Consider the following 15886-nt stretch of genomic DNA (forward strand, 5'->3'; position numbering starts at 1 on the left):
CAAAGACATTAAGAAAATCAATACCCAAGTGTGAGAATCAACAACACCCACTCTATGTTGCCCTGCTACGGTCATGTTGGAGTGCCCTCCCTCCCCAGGCCTGCACAACAGCAGCTAGAACGCGACTGCACACTCAGGCTGCTTTGGAGACCTCACCACCCTTACACCGTTGTACGAAGGCATTTCTGCCTTGTTCTGTACTATATCTCAGATGTCACATAAATCAGTGACAACTACCAGTTAATTGCTTCTGGAAGAAAGCTACCTGGAGTTTCATTTTTTTTCTTTGCTAGTGATGAATAATTTTCCTTTGAATTGTATTTTGAAATATGGGGGAATGTGGTCCTTTCATTTTCAAAACCTTGCATCGGTGACAAAAAGCAAAATAAAGGAGAGATCTTGAGTATCCATCACACTGGAAGCTGAGCACTGTATTCCATTGCACAGTTCCCAGAATTCCCACATGTGTGTGAAGGCATATGAACATTCCATGTCAATGTCAGTCTAAGGGCATATCTTTCTCCCCCTCCATCAGAGAGTCTTCACCAAACAAGTATTTCTGGAGTAACCTACTCTTCATCGTCAGGAACAACCTGGAATGCATGCCGGGTCCTGTGGGTGCAGAAATTAAAATGGTAGCAACTATACTGGCCACACTGAGACCTGCAGCCCAGGCTGGATCCAATGTCCAGCTAGCCTGAGGTGTGCCATTCTACAAGTCCATACATTCATGCTCATCTCCCACACAAGAGTTGCCAAACTCTGACCAGGTGCAGTGGCTCACACCTGTAATCCCAGCACTTTGGGAGGCTGAGGCAGGTGAATCACCTGAGGTCAGGGATTCAAGACCAGCCTGGGCGACATAGCTAAACTCCATCTCTACTTAAAATACAAAAACATTCACTGGGTGTGGTGGGCATTCCCAGCTACTCGGGAGGCTGAGGCAGGAGATCGTTTGAATGCAGGAGGTTGCAGTGAGCTGAGATGGCACTATTGCACTCCAGCCTGGGCAACAGAGTGAGACCCCATCTTAAAAAAAAAAAAAGAGTTGCCAAACTCTGCTCAAGGCCTCCTCTGTGATTCCAGGTTTCTTGCCTCTTGATGTGCACACAGTGGTAACCTCTCCTCACGCAATTCAACCCCCCTAAGTGCTCCTGCCCATTGCCTCATCTCCCATCTCTCCTCCCACTTCCCCTTTAATTCTCCCCTTTGGTCTACTAATGAATCAGTAACTCCAGTGTCCAGATTTGGGGAAAGCTCTTCCCAATTCCTCCCATGACTGAAACCTGGTTTTTCTCTAAGATGTCCCAAAACTTGAAGCCATCTCTAAGAGACTTTCTTCAATCTCCAATTGTCCTGGGGACCAAAAAAGCCCTTTGCCCATCTGTCTTCTGCAATCCCTGCTGGGACTTGCTCTTTCTCCTCCCAAAAGTCTCGTCTCACTGCTGACACCACGTCTCCCTCATGTCTCCCCCATGTCCCTCTGCTGTCTCCAGGGCCTGCACCTCCCTGAGGCTTGCCCAGCATTGATGCCTTCAGCTTTCTCAAGAATCCTTTGAAGAACTTTCCTTTCATAAATTCTTGGCTGCACTCAAATGGCCTTCTGCTGGGCAGGTGGCAGTAGCTACCCTTGACTCACAGAAACCCCGGCTTGCAAAGCTGTCCAAGAAACCCTCCCACCTTGCAGCCGGAGTGACAGAGCACAGGCCAAACGTGGGTACCTGGTCCTACAGAGCTGTTTAGGGTTGGTCCAACCTAAGGCAACTCTGAGTTAGTACAGTTTGAGGGTACGTTTTGGGCAATGCTCCCATGTGAGACCCTAGTAAACTGGGTCTCACCATGCAGTGAGTTTGAGCCCAGACACAGAGTCTCCAGTTGGAGGAAGTCGAGCTAAGGAAAGCAGGATCTAAAAGAGGTTTTGGGTTGAAGATAAACTACTGCGGACAATCGCTAGATGGCCATGGGGTCTTGAGGTGCACCATGACCCAATGGTTAGCAGTCATGTGCAGCAGTATGTTCATTTTTACAAGCATATTCTTCTTTGTTCTGTCAAGACAGTAGTGATTGACTGTCATAGCTTAAGAGAACCTTCTGTGTAGCAAGATGATGAATCTGACTTTGTATTGTATAGATAACAAGAACCACCTGCTTGGTTCCATTGTGTATCTGATCTTTCTACTGTAACCATCTGATTTATGTTGTAACTTGCTTTTTCACAGTAAAAACTTTCTGTTCCCTTTTATTTCACGGAACAATGTATTGAACTGACGTAAGTGAGGTTTTAAGAAATGTATATAAACTGACACTGAGCAAAATAAAGTTGTTGGTGAAGCATAGACTTCTCAACCCTCCAGACCCCAGCCGTCTATCATCTTTGTCTTCCACGCACCCCCCTATCCAGGTTGGAACCCTCTTGCTGGACAAGAGTTCCTGGTAGATGTGCCCCCCAGAATACATGTCTGAAGTCATCAGACAGCCTCAGCCCTGCTCCCAAAACAACCCCTTTGCAGTGCCTCCATCTCCCCTTGACAGTGCCCTGGGATGCTGTCTACTGCTCAGCATGGCGCTGTGCAAAACTCACAGTCCATTCACTTGTATTAGTACATGTGTTGAAATGTGTTCGTATGGATGAAAAATAAATTCCCTTTTAAGATTGAGGGAAAACTTAATAAATAAATAAATAAATTCCAGTGCAGGGTTTTCACACACAGCATAATGAAGCCTCTGTAAGATGGTAACAAAGTCATTAGCTAAAAATGCTCTGCATAGTGGGGGCTGAGGAGGCAAGAGAAATCAGTAGCTGAGATTCTACATAAAAAACATCTGTTAAGACTGAGAGACCAGGCCTTGCTGCTTACAGTGGCATCTCCTGGGAGCTTGTGAGTAAATGCAGAGATTCAGCTCACCCCTGAGCTGTTGAATCAAAACCTTCATTCAACGATGTCCCCAGGTGATTCACGTCCACATTAGTTTGATGAGCACAGGCCAGATGACAGAGAAGGCAGGAGGAGGGAGCGTGTGTACAGCATCATTGACATATAACTCCATCTAAGAAAAAAAAATCCAGGTTATGTTTCAAAAGGCAACTTGCCAGTGGAACCAGATGTTTTGCCTTGATAAATAAAGACTGTATCCAACCAGATAAGGACATAACTGAACATACTCTTCCACTGTCAGCCCTCACCAGAGGACTCTGTGGCTATTAAAAGAGCAAGATTTCAGCAGATTAAAACAGCACTCTTTTTTTTTTTTTTGAGGTGGAGTCTCACCCTGTTGCCCAGGCTGGAGTGCAATGGCTCGATCTTGGCTCACTGCAACCTCCACCTCCCGGGTTCAAACAATTCTCCTGCCTCAGCCTCCCAAGTAGCTGGGATTATAGGTGTCCACTACCATGACCAGATAATTTTTGTATTTTTAGTAGAGCCGGGGTTTCATCATGTTGGCCAGGGTGGTCTTGAACTCCTGACCTCATGATCTGCCTACCTTGGCCTCCCAAAGTGCTGGGATTACAGACTTGAGCCACTGTGCCCGAGTCTAAAACAGCCATCTTAATAGACACGGTCTTGCTGTCACTCCTGATCAGCACCCAGCATCTGCCACTGAACGTTCTACCTGCCTCAGACTCTTCCTTGAAAAACTGGTGGGTCTCCTGGGCCACACAAGGATATTCTTTTTGTTTACATTGCTCTCCTTGGATGGTTCATTAGCCCGTACCTATCTCCTTTTTAAACAATTTGGCCAGACGCAGTGGCTCACACCTGTAATCCCACCACTTTGGGAGGCCCAGGTGGGTGGATCACCTGAGGTCAGGAGTTCAAGGCCAGCCTGGCCAATATGGTGAAAACCTGTCCCTACCAAAAATACAAAAATTAGCTGGGTGTGGTGGTGGATGCCTGTAATCTCAGCTACTCAGGAGGTTGAGGCAGTAGAATCTCTTGAACCCAGGAGGCAGAGGCTGCGGTGAGGCAAGATTGCGTCATTGCACTCCAGCCTGGGCAACAAGAGTGAAACTCCATCTCAAATAAATAAATAAATTTTAAATATTTTGTAGAAATGGGATCTCATTATGTTTCCCAGGATGGTCTCCAGCATTTGAATTCAAGTGATCCTCCTACCATGGCCTCCCAAAGTGCTGGGACTACAGGCATGAGCCATCATACCCAGTCCCATCCCCTTTCTTTTGATACTAAATGTTACTTTGTTGTGGAATGTTTACTCTGTAACATTTTTCTATGAAGTATACCATTATGTTCCATTTACAACATTGACTGACTTGTGGAGTGGCTTGAGCCTGTGTGCCTACAGCTCTAAATACTGGGAATTGCCTCCTTAGGAACCCATGTAGCTTGTGGCTTTTATGATTGAAATATCATCAATAACAGTCTGACATCATGGAAAACATAAACATGGGTGGACCTGGTTATCTCTGACCTTGTACCACTTACGAGAGGGTTAGTGGGAACCCCCAGAGAAGAAGGAGGCTCAAGGGTCTGACAGGAGCATTGGCAGCCCTGAAAAACCATAGTCTGCACAGGTCATACCTGCACTCAGAATACTTTTAGGAGCACCCCACCTGTCCACCCTCATTCCTACAGGCTGAGAAAAGCCATGGGGAGCTGAGCAGGAGTCTCCCTCACCACACTCTGACATCAAATGTATAGTGTTTATTCCATGCCAATTCTCTAACTTGTTGACACCAGCCAGTGTCAATTCAATTCTGGCACTATCTACCTGGAGATAGCACAGACCGCACAAGTTAAGAGTTGTGCTGCACGAGACTGCTGCCCCCTTCAGATGCCAGTCACAAGTCCCAGACCTGTACCTCTGACTAGCCATAAATCGGGGGTTCTTGCAACCTTTCCTTCAGTTTGATAATTTGCTGGTCGGACTCAGAACTTGGAAACATTCGTTAAGTTTATTTACTGAATTGTTATAAAGCCTACAACTCAGGAACAGCCAGATGGGAAAGCGGCATGGGGCAAAGGATGTAGGAAGAGGCTGGAGCTTCCATGTCCTCTTTGAGTAACCAGCTCCCAGCACCCATATGTTCGCCAGCCCAGAAGCTCTCTGAATCCCGTCATTTAGGGAGGTTTCATTAGGAGGTTTGATTATGTAGGTATAATTGATAATCATTGGCAATGGGTTATCAGCTCAAACACCAGCTCCTTTCTCTTTAATCCTGTCTTGGTCTTCTGGCCACCAGCCCCGATCCTGAAGCTACCTGGAACCCCAGGCCCCAGTCCTTTCTTTAGCATACAGACACTCCTATCCCTCAGGACACTCCAAGGGTTTTAGGAGCTGTGTGCCAGGAACTGGGGCCAAAGACCAAATATTCACCTTTTTATTATATCAGAGGTCACTCCATGGTCTTTGACCATGGATACCTTATTGTGAAGGATCAGAGAAGTCAAAAGACATGGACACATTACCAGAAACGCCTTGAGTCAAAATAATTCATCCAGTCTATCAAATTGTATGAAAGTATCTTCCAGGTTTACAGGCTGCCATTCCATCTTGTCAGCTTCTGGAAACAGGTGTGGTCTCTGCAAATATTGCTTTGCCCTTTCAAGCCTCTGAACTAAGAGACATTATCATCTCTTGCTCTGAGCCATTTTCAAAATATTAATATGACATTGGGTTTCCCTTGTTACATAACCTATTTATTCATTTCTTTACTTTTACCTACTATTCCTCCTCCTTTTCATTTATACCCAAACTTTTCCACCCTGGATTGAAGGGGCATTCAGTTCAGCCATTGCGCTAGTCCAGATTGCAGGTAGCAGTATAATCTAGCAAGAGCCTTCTCCTCGGTCCACTCCCATTCAGAGAGGGTAAGGTTACACAGGCACAGGACGAGTTGGCTACTTTCACCATTAGGCAAGATAGCTGCATTCACCATTAGCCCCAATTTCTCAAATGGGATGAAGGCACAGCCTACCCCATCAGGCCTTTTGGAATTCTGTCATAATCTTTAGAAATACAGTTACAAGGGCTGGGTGCAGTGGCTCACATCTGTAATCCTAGCACTTGGGGAGGCTGAGGCGGGCGGATCAAGATGTGAGGGGATCAAGACCATCCTGCCCAACAGGATGAAAACCCCGTCTCTATTAAAAATACAAAAATTAGCCAGGCATGGCGGCACGCACGCACCTGTAGTCCCAGCTACTCAGGAGGCTAAGGTAGGATAATTGCTTGAACCTGGGAGGAGGAAGCTGCAGTGAGCCAAGATCACGCCACTGCACTCCAGCCTGGGTGACAGAGCGATACGCTGTTAAAAAAAATAAATAAATAAAAATAAATTAAAAAAAAATATATATATATATAGTTACAGCTGCTTGTTATTCAGGAACCATCCCTGCTGTAGTTGCAGCCCGATCCTGTGACCATTACATCCGGTGGGGAAAAAAATTAAGGTGAGGTGGAGAAGAAAGACAAGGTTATAGTTGTTATACCAGTATACTTCTCTCTTGGCAAGAATTGCATAGACCTACCAGGGTCGTCCCCACCCCCTTCTCCCCAGATCTACAGAAAGAAAAATACCAGCTGAGCTTGGTGGCTTACGCCTGTAATCCCAACACTTTGGGAGGGTGAGGTGGGCAGATCCACTGTAGCCAGGAGTTTGAGAGCTGCCTGGCCCACATGATGAAACCCCATTTCTATAAAAATACAAAAATTAGTCAGGTATGGTGGTGGGCGCCTGTAGTCTCAGCTACTTGGGAAGCTGAGGCAGGAGAAACACTTGAACTAGGGAGGAAGAGGCTTGCAGCCTGGGAACACTGCACTTCAACCTGGACAACAGAGCAAGGCTCCATCTCAAAAAAAAAAAAAGAGAGAGAGAGAAATATTTACTGGAGTCATTCTTTTTTTTCTTTTTTTTCCAAGACAGGGAATTGCCCGGGCTGTATTGCCCAGGCTGGAGTACAGTGATGCAATCATGCCTCACTGGAGCCCCGGCCTCCTTGGCTCAAGTGAGCCTCTCACCTCAGCCTCCCAAGTAGCTGGGACTACAGATGTGCACCACCATGCCTGTCTATATTTTTAAAAGAATTTTGTTGAGATGGGGTGTCATTATTTTGCCCAGGCTGGTCTCAAACTCCTGGGATCAAGTGATCTCCCCTCCTCAGGCTCCCAAAATGCTGGTATTACAAGTGCAAGCCACCGCACCCAGCCACATACACTCTTTTAGTATTTCTCATGTTGAGTGTGAGCACACACTGAAGAAAGTGTCTCAGGCAACGTTTCATGTTTTTATCTCCCCCTTGTATTAGACAATCAACGTTTTAATTGCTTGTTCCACTTTTCTGTCAAACTATTACTCCAAGGCAGATGTCTCCCCACCCATTGCTGGATGTAAGGACTGTACTGTGTCCTTGGTCTGAAGAAATTACCATCAGCTGTCCAAATCTGGGCAGTTTTCTCTTCTGTTCTTTCTATAGCACTCTGAGCACTTACATCTTCTACCAGGTAAGCAAAGCCCAGTGCAGAGTCAATGTCTATTCCTCTTAGGACCTATTCATAGCCCCCAGGGCTACTACGTCAGTCTCACTTGACAGTTGTGCTTGAGCAGAGCTCAAGCCCCTCTCGACTGACCAGCAAAGAGTTGCACGGTGTGTTGATGACAGTTCCAAGGTGATCGGACTTTCTGGAAACATGCCCTGGGGGGGCCTCCCCACTAGGGAATCTGCCCCGTAGCCGTTTGCAGTCTCTGTCTCTTTTGCTTGCAGACAGAGCAGTTCTATCAGCATTCTGTGCTCGAGAGAGTACAAGAAGAATGTGTCTAGATTCAATCCATCTCTGCACTACTGAAGTCCTCCCCCAATCCAGTCATTTTATGGACCCAGATGACCACCTCAAGTGAGTACATGGGGATACCTGCTTGTCAATTACAGTCACCTTCTGGACCTGGAAGTTCAAAGTATCCATTCTTCTGATAGCCTCTTCATGTCTTACTTTAGTGGAGCCCTCAAATTCCCATAGTGGCCAGGCACAGCAGCTCATGCCTATAATCCCAGTACTTTTGAAGCGAAGGCAGGCGGAGCAGTTAGACTGTTGTAAAAAAGAAAGAAAGAAGGAAAGAAGGAAAGAAAGAAGGAAGAAAAGGAAAGAAAGAAAGAAAGAAAAAGGAAGGAAGGAAGAGAGGGAGGGAGGGAGGGAGGGAGGGAAAGAAAGAAAGAAAGGAAAGAAGGAAGGAAGAAAGAAAGAAAACAAGGAAGGAAGGAAGGAAAAAAAATAAATTCCCGTAGTGAGTTCCATAGAACCATGCCCCATACAAGTATCTCTTTAATAGGACAGGTTTCCATGGCCTCCTGCCTGACCATTTGGCCAGGCCATTGGCCATCACCCATGAATTGGTAAAAACTGAAACATACAGGCTCTTACCACTCTTCAACTCTTCCATCACTGCTAGAAATCCAACCCACCGAGCTGATTTGTTTTTACCTTCTTCAATCAGAGGGGCATGTTTCCAGACAGTCTGATCACCTTGGAACTGTCATCAACACACCATGCAACTCTTTGCTGGTCAGTCGAGAGCAGTTTATTTATAGAGCACTGTTCATGTGATAAAAGAATCTGGCTGCTCCTAATGCGATTTCTGAGTCAGTCCTGGGGAAAAGAGGCTCCCTGTTTGTGAGTTTCTGCAGCACAATCCTGTGTAAACCACTTTCATCTTATTATGGAGCTCCTCTGAGCACTGCCATCCGCACTAGAATGTTTCTCTGACATCACATAGGACGTTGTGGGTATTTTCGGTTTCCAGATTATTTTATGTCCTTTTGTCATAGGGGTGGCTCCATTAATGTCTGATAGCAAGCTAGTAAATGCCCCCAAGTGGAAATTCACTGGTCCAAAGCCCAGTGGGTGTGACTGGGATTCTTCTCCAGGCTTTCTCCATTGGCCCCACTTTCCACTCCACACAGGGCTATCCCACCGTGAGTCCGTCTCTCCCAGCACTCCAGCTTCTACTCTGCACCGTGTGGGCTCAGGCAGTCTTTCTGCTCCCCACATAGCGTGTCCAGTTAATACTGCTTGAAAAGCAAGTGTAATGCCTTCTGTTTTGTAGCAGCAGTTCCCCAGTAAGATACCAGTCCATCTCCATAGGATGTTCCGGTAAAAGAGATACAGCAACTTCAAACATACCAATTTTTACTCTTACTTTCACCTTAATCTCATCAATCCTGCTCTTCCTAAGTGAAGCCTTCATTAGGACCTCCCCAACAATTTTTGGTTTTACAACACTAGGTAGAGGAGGCCTTCCACAGTCAGCCATGATATTCACTCCCATAAAACACTCAGGAAAGAGACACACCCTCTTCACATTCAGCCTGTTTAACACTCCGATGTTCATGCAATCTTTCACCCTAATGCTCCCAGTCCTTACATTTCTATATTCTCTCAGTATCATTGCCGCTGGGTTAAGCTTCACCAACAAGCACTGGTCCCAGTGCAGGGGGCTTCCTTATCAAGGTGTCTGTGACTCTCCCCTCTGCCTTTCCTCATTCACTTATTAATTAACCCAGTATTTTTATTAGCACCTGTAAGACCCATGCGAGGAAGCTGAAACAGAAAATTTGATAAGGCTTCTGGAACTTTCCCTCCATTTTCAATAGCGAGGTCATATGGGGTGTCCACATAAAGGAGCTCCCTGAACCACAGCATTTACCATGACGTGGGTAACAGGCGTATTCAGCGGCTGAGTATCCCATCATAAGCTAATCCCACATGGCTTGCATTTGAAGCATGTCAGCTGTGGTGCTCCACTTGGCATTGATAGGGGAGTCAGGCAAGCCCCCTTTTCAGAATAATTAGATCTTATAGTGGCTTTTATCCAGTCCACCAAGCTGGCTCTTCCCTTGGGAATAACCTCCTGTGTGTCTGAATCATGTACAGCTATCTGTGATTGTTCCATAGTGAGCTGTGGGTCCTGTATCAACCCACGCATGCTCTTCCACTCTGCAGTATTCAAAAACAAAGATACTGCCCCTAAATTAGTTATTCTCAGAATTTGGGTTGGTAAAGGCTCATCAAGAAGCTAATGATACTGATTCACAAAATGAGTCAGTTCCGTGCTCTGTAACTCCTGATCTCAGTAGTTACTGTTTTTTTTCCCACCACCCACCCTCACTACCTTCTTCGTGACCATAGGTCTTAGAAGGACTCTTTTTGTCCCCTCATATTTCTTCTCTCGAGAGGTGCCCTGAAACTAGTGACTAAGCTCAGGCCAACCCAAATCTGACCCTGGTCCAGCCTCAAGGTCCACCCGGCACTCTCATTTACTTTCATTTTAGCTAATACAGGTTAGCAATAACCGAGAGATTGTATATTTTGCTTTTTTCTTATTATTTTGCATTTCTTATGATTCCAGTGAATCAGTTCCCCGGGAGTTGGATGCATCTCTAAATTCCACTGGTAACTTTCACCTTTAGTAACTGATTGCAGCACAGCTATGGCTCCATATCATGGGTGACCACATGGCCACCCAGGAATCAAAGGTTCCCCACCCCATACCCTTTTACCCTTTCTCTTCCCAAACCATATGCTTCTATGAGCCAGTGCCTTTCTATCAAATCCCACTTTTTTTTTTTTTTTTTGAGACGGTGTCTCATTGTTGCCCAGGCTGGAGTACAACAGTGTGATATCGGCTCACTGCTTACTCTGCCTCCCAGGTTCAAGCCATTCTCCTGCCTCAGCCTCCCAAGTAGCTGGGATTACAGGTGCCTGCCACCATGTCCAGCTAATAGTTTTGCATTTTTAGTAGAAACCAGGTTTCACTATGTTGGCCAGGCTGGTCTCAAACTCCTAACCTTGTGATCCACCCACCTTGGTCTCCCAAAGTGCTAGGATTACAGGTGTGAACCACCACGCCCAGCCTGATGCAAATCCCACATTTTTGACACCAAAAGGAGCAAGGATTTTCCCCACCACACTTCTGATGTCACATGTGTGGTGTCTTTTCCAGCACCATTTCTCCAAGTCTCCTACATCAACTGGGTGTCCTACAATGAATTCTACCCAGTTCTGAGACTATCTTCCTGGAAGTGGCAGGAGATCCCACAAGTTAAGGGTGCAGCCCCACATACTGTCTCCATCCCCACTTCACACACCAATCACAAGTCCTGGGTCTCCTGTACTTTTGACCAACTAACTGGCTATGAACTGAGGTTTCCACGACCCCTCCTCAGCTTTGGTAATTTGCTAGAATGACTCGCAGAACTCAGGAACACGCTTTACCAGCGTTATATAAAGGATACAACTCAGAAACAGCCAGATGGAAGAGATGTGGAAGGCAAGGTATGCGGTGACGCGGAGGCCTCACACCCTCTCCAGGTGCCCCACCCTCTCGGCAGCTCCAGGTTTCAGGTGTTCATCCACCGGTAAGCTCTCTGAACCCCGCTGTTTAGGGAGTTTGTGGAGGCTTCCTTATGTAGGTGTGAGTGACTAAATCATTAGTCATTAGTAATTAAGCTCAACCTCCAGACCCCATCCTTTCCACAGAGTCAAAGACCACTTCCTTTTTAACTTAGGATTATGAAATGAAAATATCTTTAAAAAATTTTTTTTGAGACAGAGTCTTGCTCTGTCACCCAGGCTGGAGTGCAGTGGGATGATCTTGGTTCACTGCAACCTCTGCCTCCTGGATTCAAGATATTCTCCTGCCTCAGCCTCCTAAGCAGCTGGGATTACAGCTGTACACCACCACACCAGCTAATTTTTGCATCTTTAGTAGAGATAGGGTCTCCACCATGTTGTCCAGGCTGGTCTCAAACTCCTGACCTCAAGTCACCCATCCGTCTCGGCCTCCCAAAATGTTGGGATTATGGGCATGAGCCACTGCACCCAGCCAGGAAAATACCTTGGGCCCCCAAAATCACTAAGCTAAAGGGAAAATTCAAGCTTTTATCTTTGTTTTTGGCCTACCTTAAATGTCTAGATTAACTTAGAGAGAGAGATATCCTTGCCATGCTGTCTTTCTGTCTCAGAATGGAAAATGTTTCTTCATTTACTCAGGTTCTGTGTCTGTTCCTCTGTTCACTTGAAGCTTTTCTCTGGGTACTCCTGTACATCTCCAGGTGTGTATTCTGAGATACTTCTTCTCCTTCTTTCCATGCTAAATGAGACTCTCTTCCATCAGTGTTTGAGGACTGTTGCTTCAGGTAGGAAGCATTTTGGCAAATTATTACTAGAGAGCCCATCTTAGCGAAGAGTCTGCCTGCTGCTCACCCCAGAATCCTGTGTGCATGCTCAACCTCCTGTGACACCCTCTTCTTGTCACCTAGTCCCCGTGTAGTGAAAGGGTGGTGATGCCCAGGACACAGGGACTGCCCCAGGATCAACTGGACCCAGCCCCTCCAACCCCTTTCCACCAACTACTTCATCACCTTTCACACTGAAAAGTCAAATCAATATTTGTGGACTGCAAAGTCTCATTTCTGAGAGGTATGTCTTTTTTTTTTCCTTTTGTCTTTTTTTTTGGAGACAGGGTTTCACCATGTTGGCCGGAATGGTCTTGATCTTATGACCTCGTGATCCACCCACCTCAGATTCCCAAAGTGCTAGGATTACATTTTTGTTGTTGTTGTTGTTGAGATGGAGTCTCACTCTGTTGCCCAGGCTGGAGTGCAGTGGCGCAATCTGAGGTCACTGGAAGCCTTCCAGGTTCATGCGATTCTCCTGTCTCAGCCTCCCAAGTAGCTAAGATTACAGGCATGTGCCACCATGCCCACCTAATTTTTTGTATTTTTAGTAGAGACGGGGGTTCACCATGTTGGCCAGGCTGGTCTCAAACCCCTGACCTCAAGTGATCTATCCGCCTCGGCTTCCCAAAGTGCTGGGATTACAGGCATGAGCCACCATGCCCAGCCCTTTGCTAGTTTTGGGGATCTTCCTTTCAAATACTGAGAATATCCTGGGTAAAAAGGGACAATTAAAGGGAAGGAGACCTAGACTGCACCTCTCAGGGAGGATGTGGCCAGGTCACGCTGTAGGAATACACATGGGATGGGAGACATTTCTATAGCTATCTTTGGAAAATGCAGCATCAGGAAGGGAAAGCGTCAACAGAGACAGGAGACAGGGCCTTGGAGACTTGCCTGGTTCCCAGGAAGGTCACTGGTCACAAAAAGAGAAAGAAAAGGGTGTCAGAGATACATGTAAAAGCAAATGCCCCAACAAGACCAGACGGCCACATAAAAAAGCATTCCAATTCACAGTGAAGTTAGTGCACCTACGCATTTACAGATCAATCTTTATTACATATACATTTACAGTCAAATAGCTTATGACAACAATACAGATCTTAAGGCGGTTTCAAGGATTTCACAACAAAGTTTTGCAGTTTACTTCAGTGGTACCCATTAATTACACATTTGGTTATATTTGGCTGTATTTGGAAAAGTTCCTCAAGGAAGGAAAAAAAGACTTTTAAGATATTCCCCTCAGAGGCTGGGTGTGGTGACTCACGCCTGTATTCCCAATACTTTGGGAGGCTGAGGCAGGCAGATCAAGAGATCAGGCATTCAAGGCCTGACCAGGCCTGACCAACATAGTGAAACCTCATCTCTACTAAAAATACAAAAATTAGCTAGCCTGGGCAACAAGAGCAAAACTCAGTCTAAAAATAAATAAATAAAAGCCTGGTGCAGTGGCTAATGCTTGTAATCCCTTGTAATCCCAGTGCTTTGGGAGGCCGAGGCAGGCAGATCACCACCTGAGGTCGGGAGTTCAAGACCCATCCTGACCAACATGGAGAAACCCTGTCTCTTCTAAAAATACAAAATTGGCTGGGTATGGTGGCACATGCCTGTAATCCCAGCTACTTGGGAGGCTGAGGCAGGAGAATCGCTTGAACCCGGGAGTTGGAGGTTGCGGTAAGCCAAGATCATGCCATTGTACTCCAGCCTGGGCAACAAGAGGGAAACTCCTTCTCAAAAATTAATTAATTAAAAAAAAAACAAAAAAAACAGCAAAGTGTCCCCAGCAAGCTGGAATAGCTGGGCACCTGACTGCAGATCTGGGTGGGTTCAGGATGGCTTCAATCAAAAGAACAGACATTGTTGAGTTCCAAAGCTGGGTCATAAAAGCCTGGAAGAGGCTTCCTCCAGGGTCTCCTATGTCTTAGTCATGTTTTTTGGTCTTCTGTATAATTTTTTATTTTTTTTTTTAGAGATTGGGTCTTGCTATATTGCCCAGGCAGGTCTGGAACTCCTGGACTCAAGCAATCCTCCCACCTAGGATTACAGGCACGTGCCACCACGCCCAGCTCTTTTATAATGTTTTGACATCTGAAAAACCTGGCTAGCCAAGGAGAGACTGCCTTTCCAGGGGTTAGATCATTCTTAGAGCTAGCCAAGGGCTTTGCTGAGACCTCGCTTTTTCTATACAAACCAACCAATTCCAAGTCTATACTCCCGCCACCCCCTTTATCTTACTCTCACACAAGCCAATATTTCTCCTGCCCTAAATCATCCAAGAGCTGGGTGCCAGGCAACTAGAGGCAACCCCTAAAGCCCAAAGCCTGCTGGAATCATTCAGACTGTTTCTCCTGCCCTGCCCTGCCATTCTCACAGAAGCCCCAGTAAAAGCTCTGGCCTCAGCTTCCCCCTCACTTCTGCTCCCGCCTCTCAACCAAAACCTGGCACTCAGTTTGCGGTGGTCTGCCATAAGCAACAGAAAGCAGAACAACGTGCAGCTTGGAGGGTCTGGAAAAGCCAGTTCTCCTGATTCCATCCCGGGATTTTCAGATGGTGCTTTTTCAGGAACTAGAGGTTCTTCCAGCACTCAGGACCACACAGGATGAAAAGTTGGGGGAAAACACCTGTCCCCACCACCTTCCAACCAGAATAGCTGCAGTTTTCATCTGATTTTCACCCTGTTTTGATTACTTCTGAGAGAAAAAAAAGTCCCATTAAGAAAGAGATTCTCTGGATTCTGAGCATTCTTCGGCTTGAACAAAGCTGGAATGCGCCTCAATTAAAAAAAAAAATTAGAGAAGGAAACTGAGGGCCACAAGGGGAGGCCCCAGACCTGGAGGCCAGCTCCAAATAACAGAAACAGTTCTGGTCCACTTGCAATTTTTGTTATTTCACGTCCGGGTGACCCATTTTATCCCACAAATCAAGAGAAGAAACAAGCTTTGTTCCTGCCTTCTAAATTTAACCCGCTAGGCTGGCAACTAAACTGTGCTAGGCGGTCTCCAAGCAATACACCTGTGTTTCTCATTACGTCTTTCATTTCCATGGTTTCAATCCTTGCCCACCTCAGGAACCAATTTCCTTATCACATCTGAATAACTTCAGTGGTGAGCCAAAAAACAACCAGGATATTCACACTGAAATTCACAGCATTCAAAATCTAATTTAGTGATTCTCTTTGTGTATTATTTTCCGAACAAGAGGGGGCCTAATTACAACAGACTCACACAGATCGCTTAATATCTAGTACTAGGCACTTACTGATAAGACATCACATGAAAAGCACGTTGGAATACAGCTGATGGGTCCATTGGCATGGGCGATACTCAGAAATACCCACAACTATCAAATTGCTCGGATACCTCAAAGCATATTCATTCAATAAATTTTCAGAACTTTTTTTTTTGAGACAGAGTCTTGCTCTGTTGCCCAGGCTGGAGTGCGGTGGCGCTATCCCAAGAGCACTGCAACTTCTGTGGCGCTATCCCGAGAGCACTGCAACTTCCATCTACCAGATTCCAGTGATTGTCCTGCCTGAACCTCCTAAGTAGCTGGGATTACAGGCATGTGCCACCATGCCTGGCTAATCTTGTTTTTTTTGGTATTTTTAGTAGAGACAGAGTTTTGAGATCGGATTCTCACTCAGTCACCCAGGCTGGAGTGCAATGGTGCGATCTCAGCTCACTGCAACCTCTGCC

General features: G+C 46.1%; 1 protein-coding gene across 1 annotated transcript in view; it reads right to left on the reverse strand.

Moving 5' to 3' along the window:
• The window catches only part of LOC108591704 (uncharacterized), a 106159-nt gene that overhangs the window by 18736 nt on the left and 71537 nt on the right, over positions 1-15886 (reverse strand). The window contains exon 5 of the mRNA XM_078345279.1: positions 2907-3048. The gene's annotated coding sequence lies outside the window, so the exon portion shown is untranslated. The remainder of the gene's footprint in view (positions 1-2906; positions 3049-15886) is intronic.

Source organism: Callithrix jacchus, chromosome 1, assembly GCF_049354715.1.
Source record: "Callithrix jacchus isolate 240 chromosome 1, calJac240_pri, whole genome shotgun sequence".
In the NCBI taxonomy this organism is placed as follows: Eukaryota; Metazoa; Chordata; class Mammalia; order Primates; family Cebidae; genus Callithrix; species Callithrix jacchus.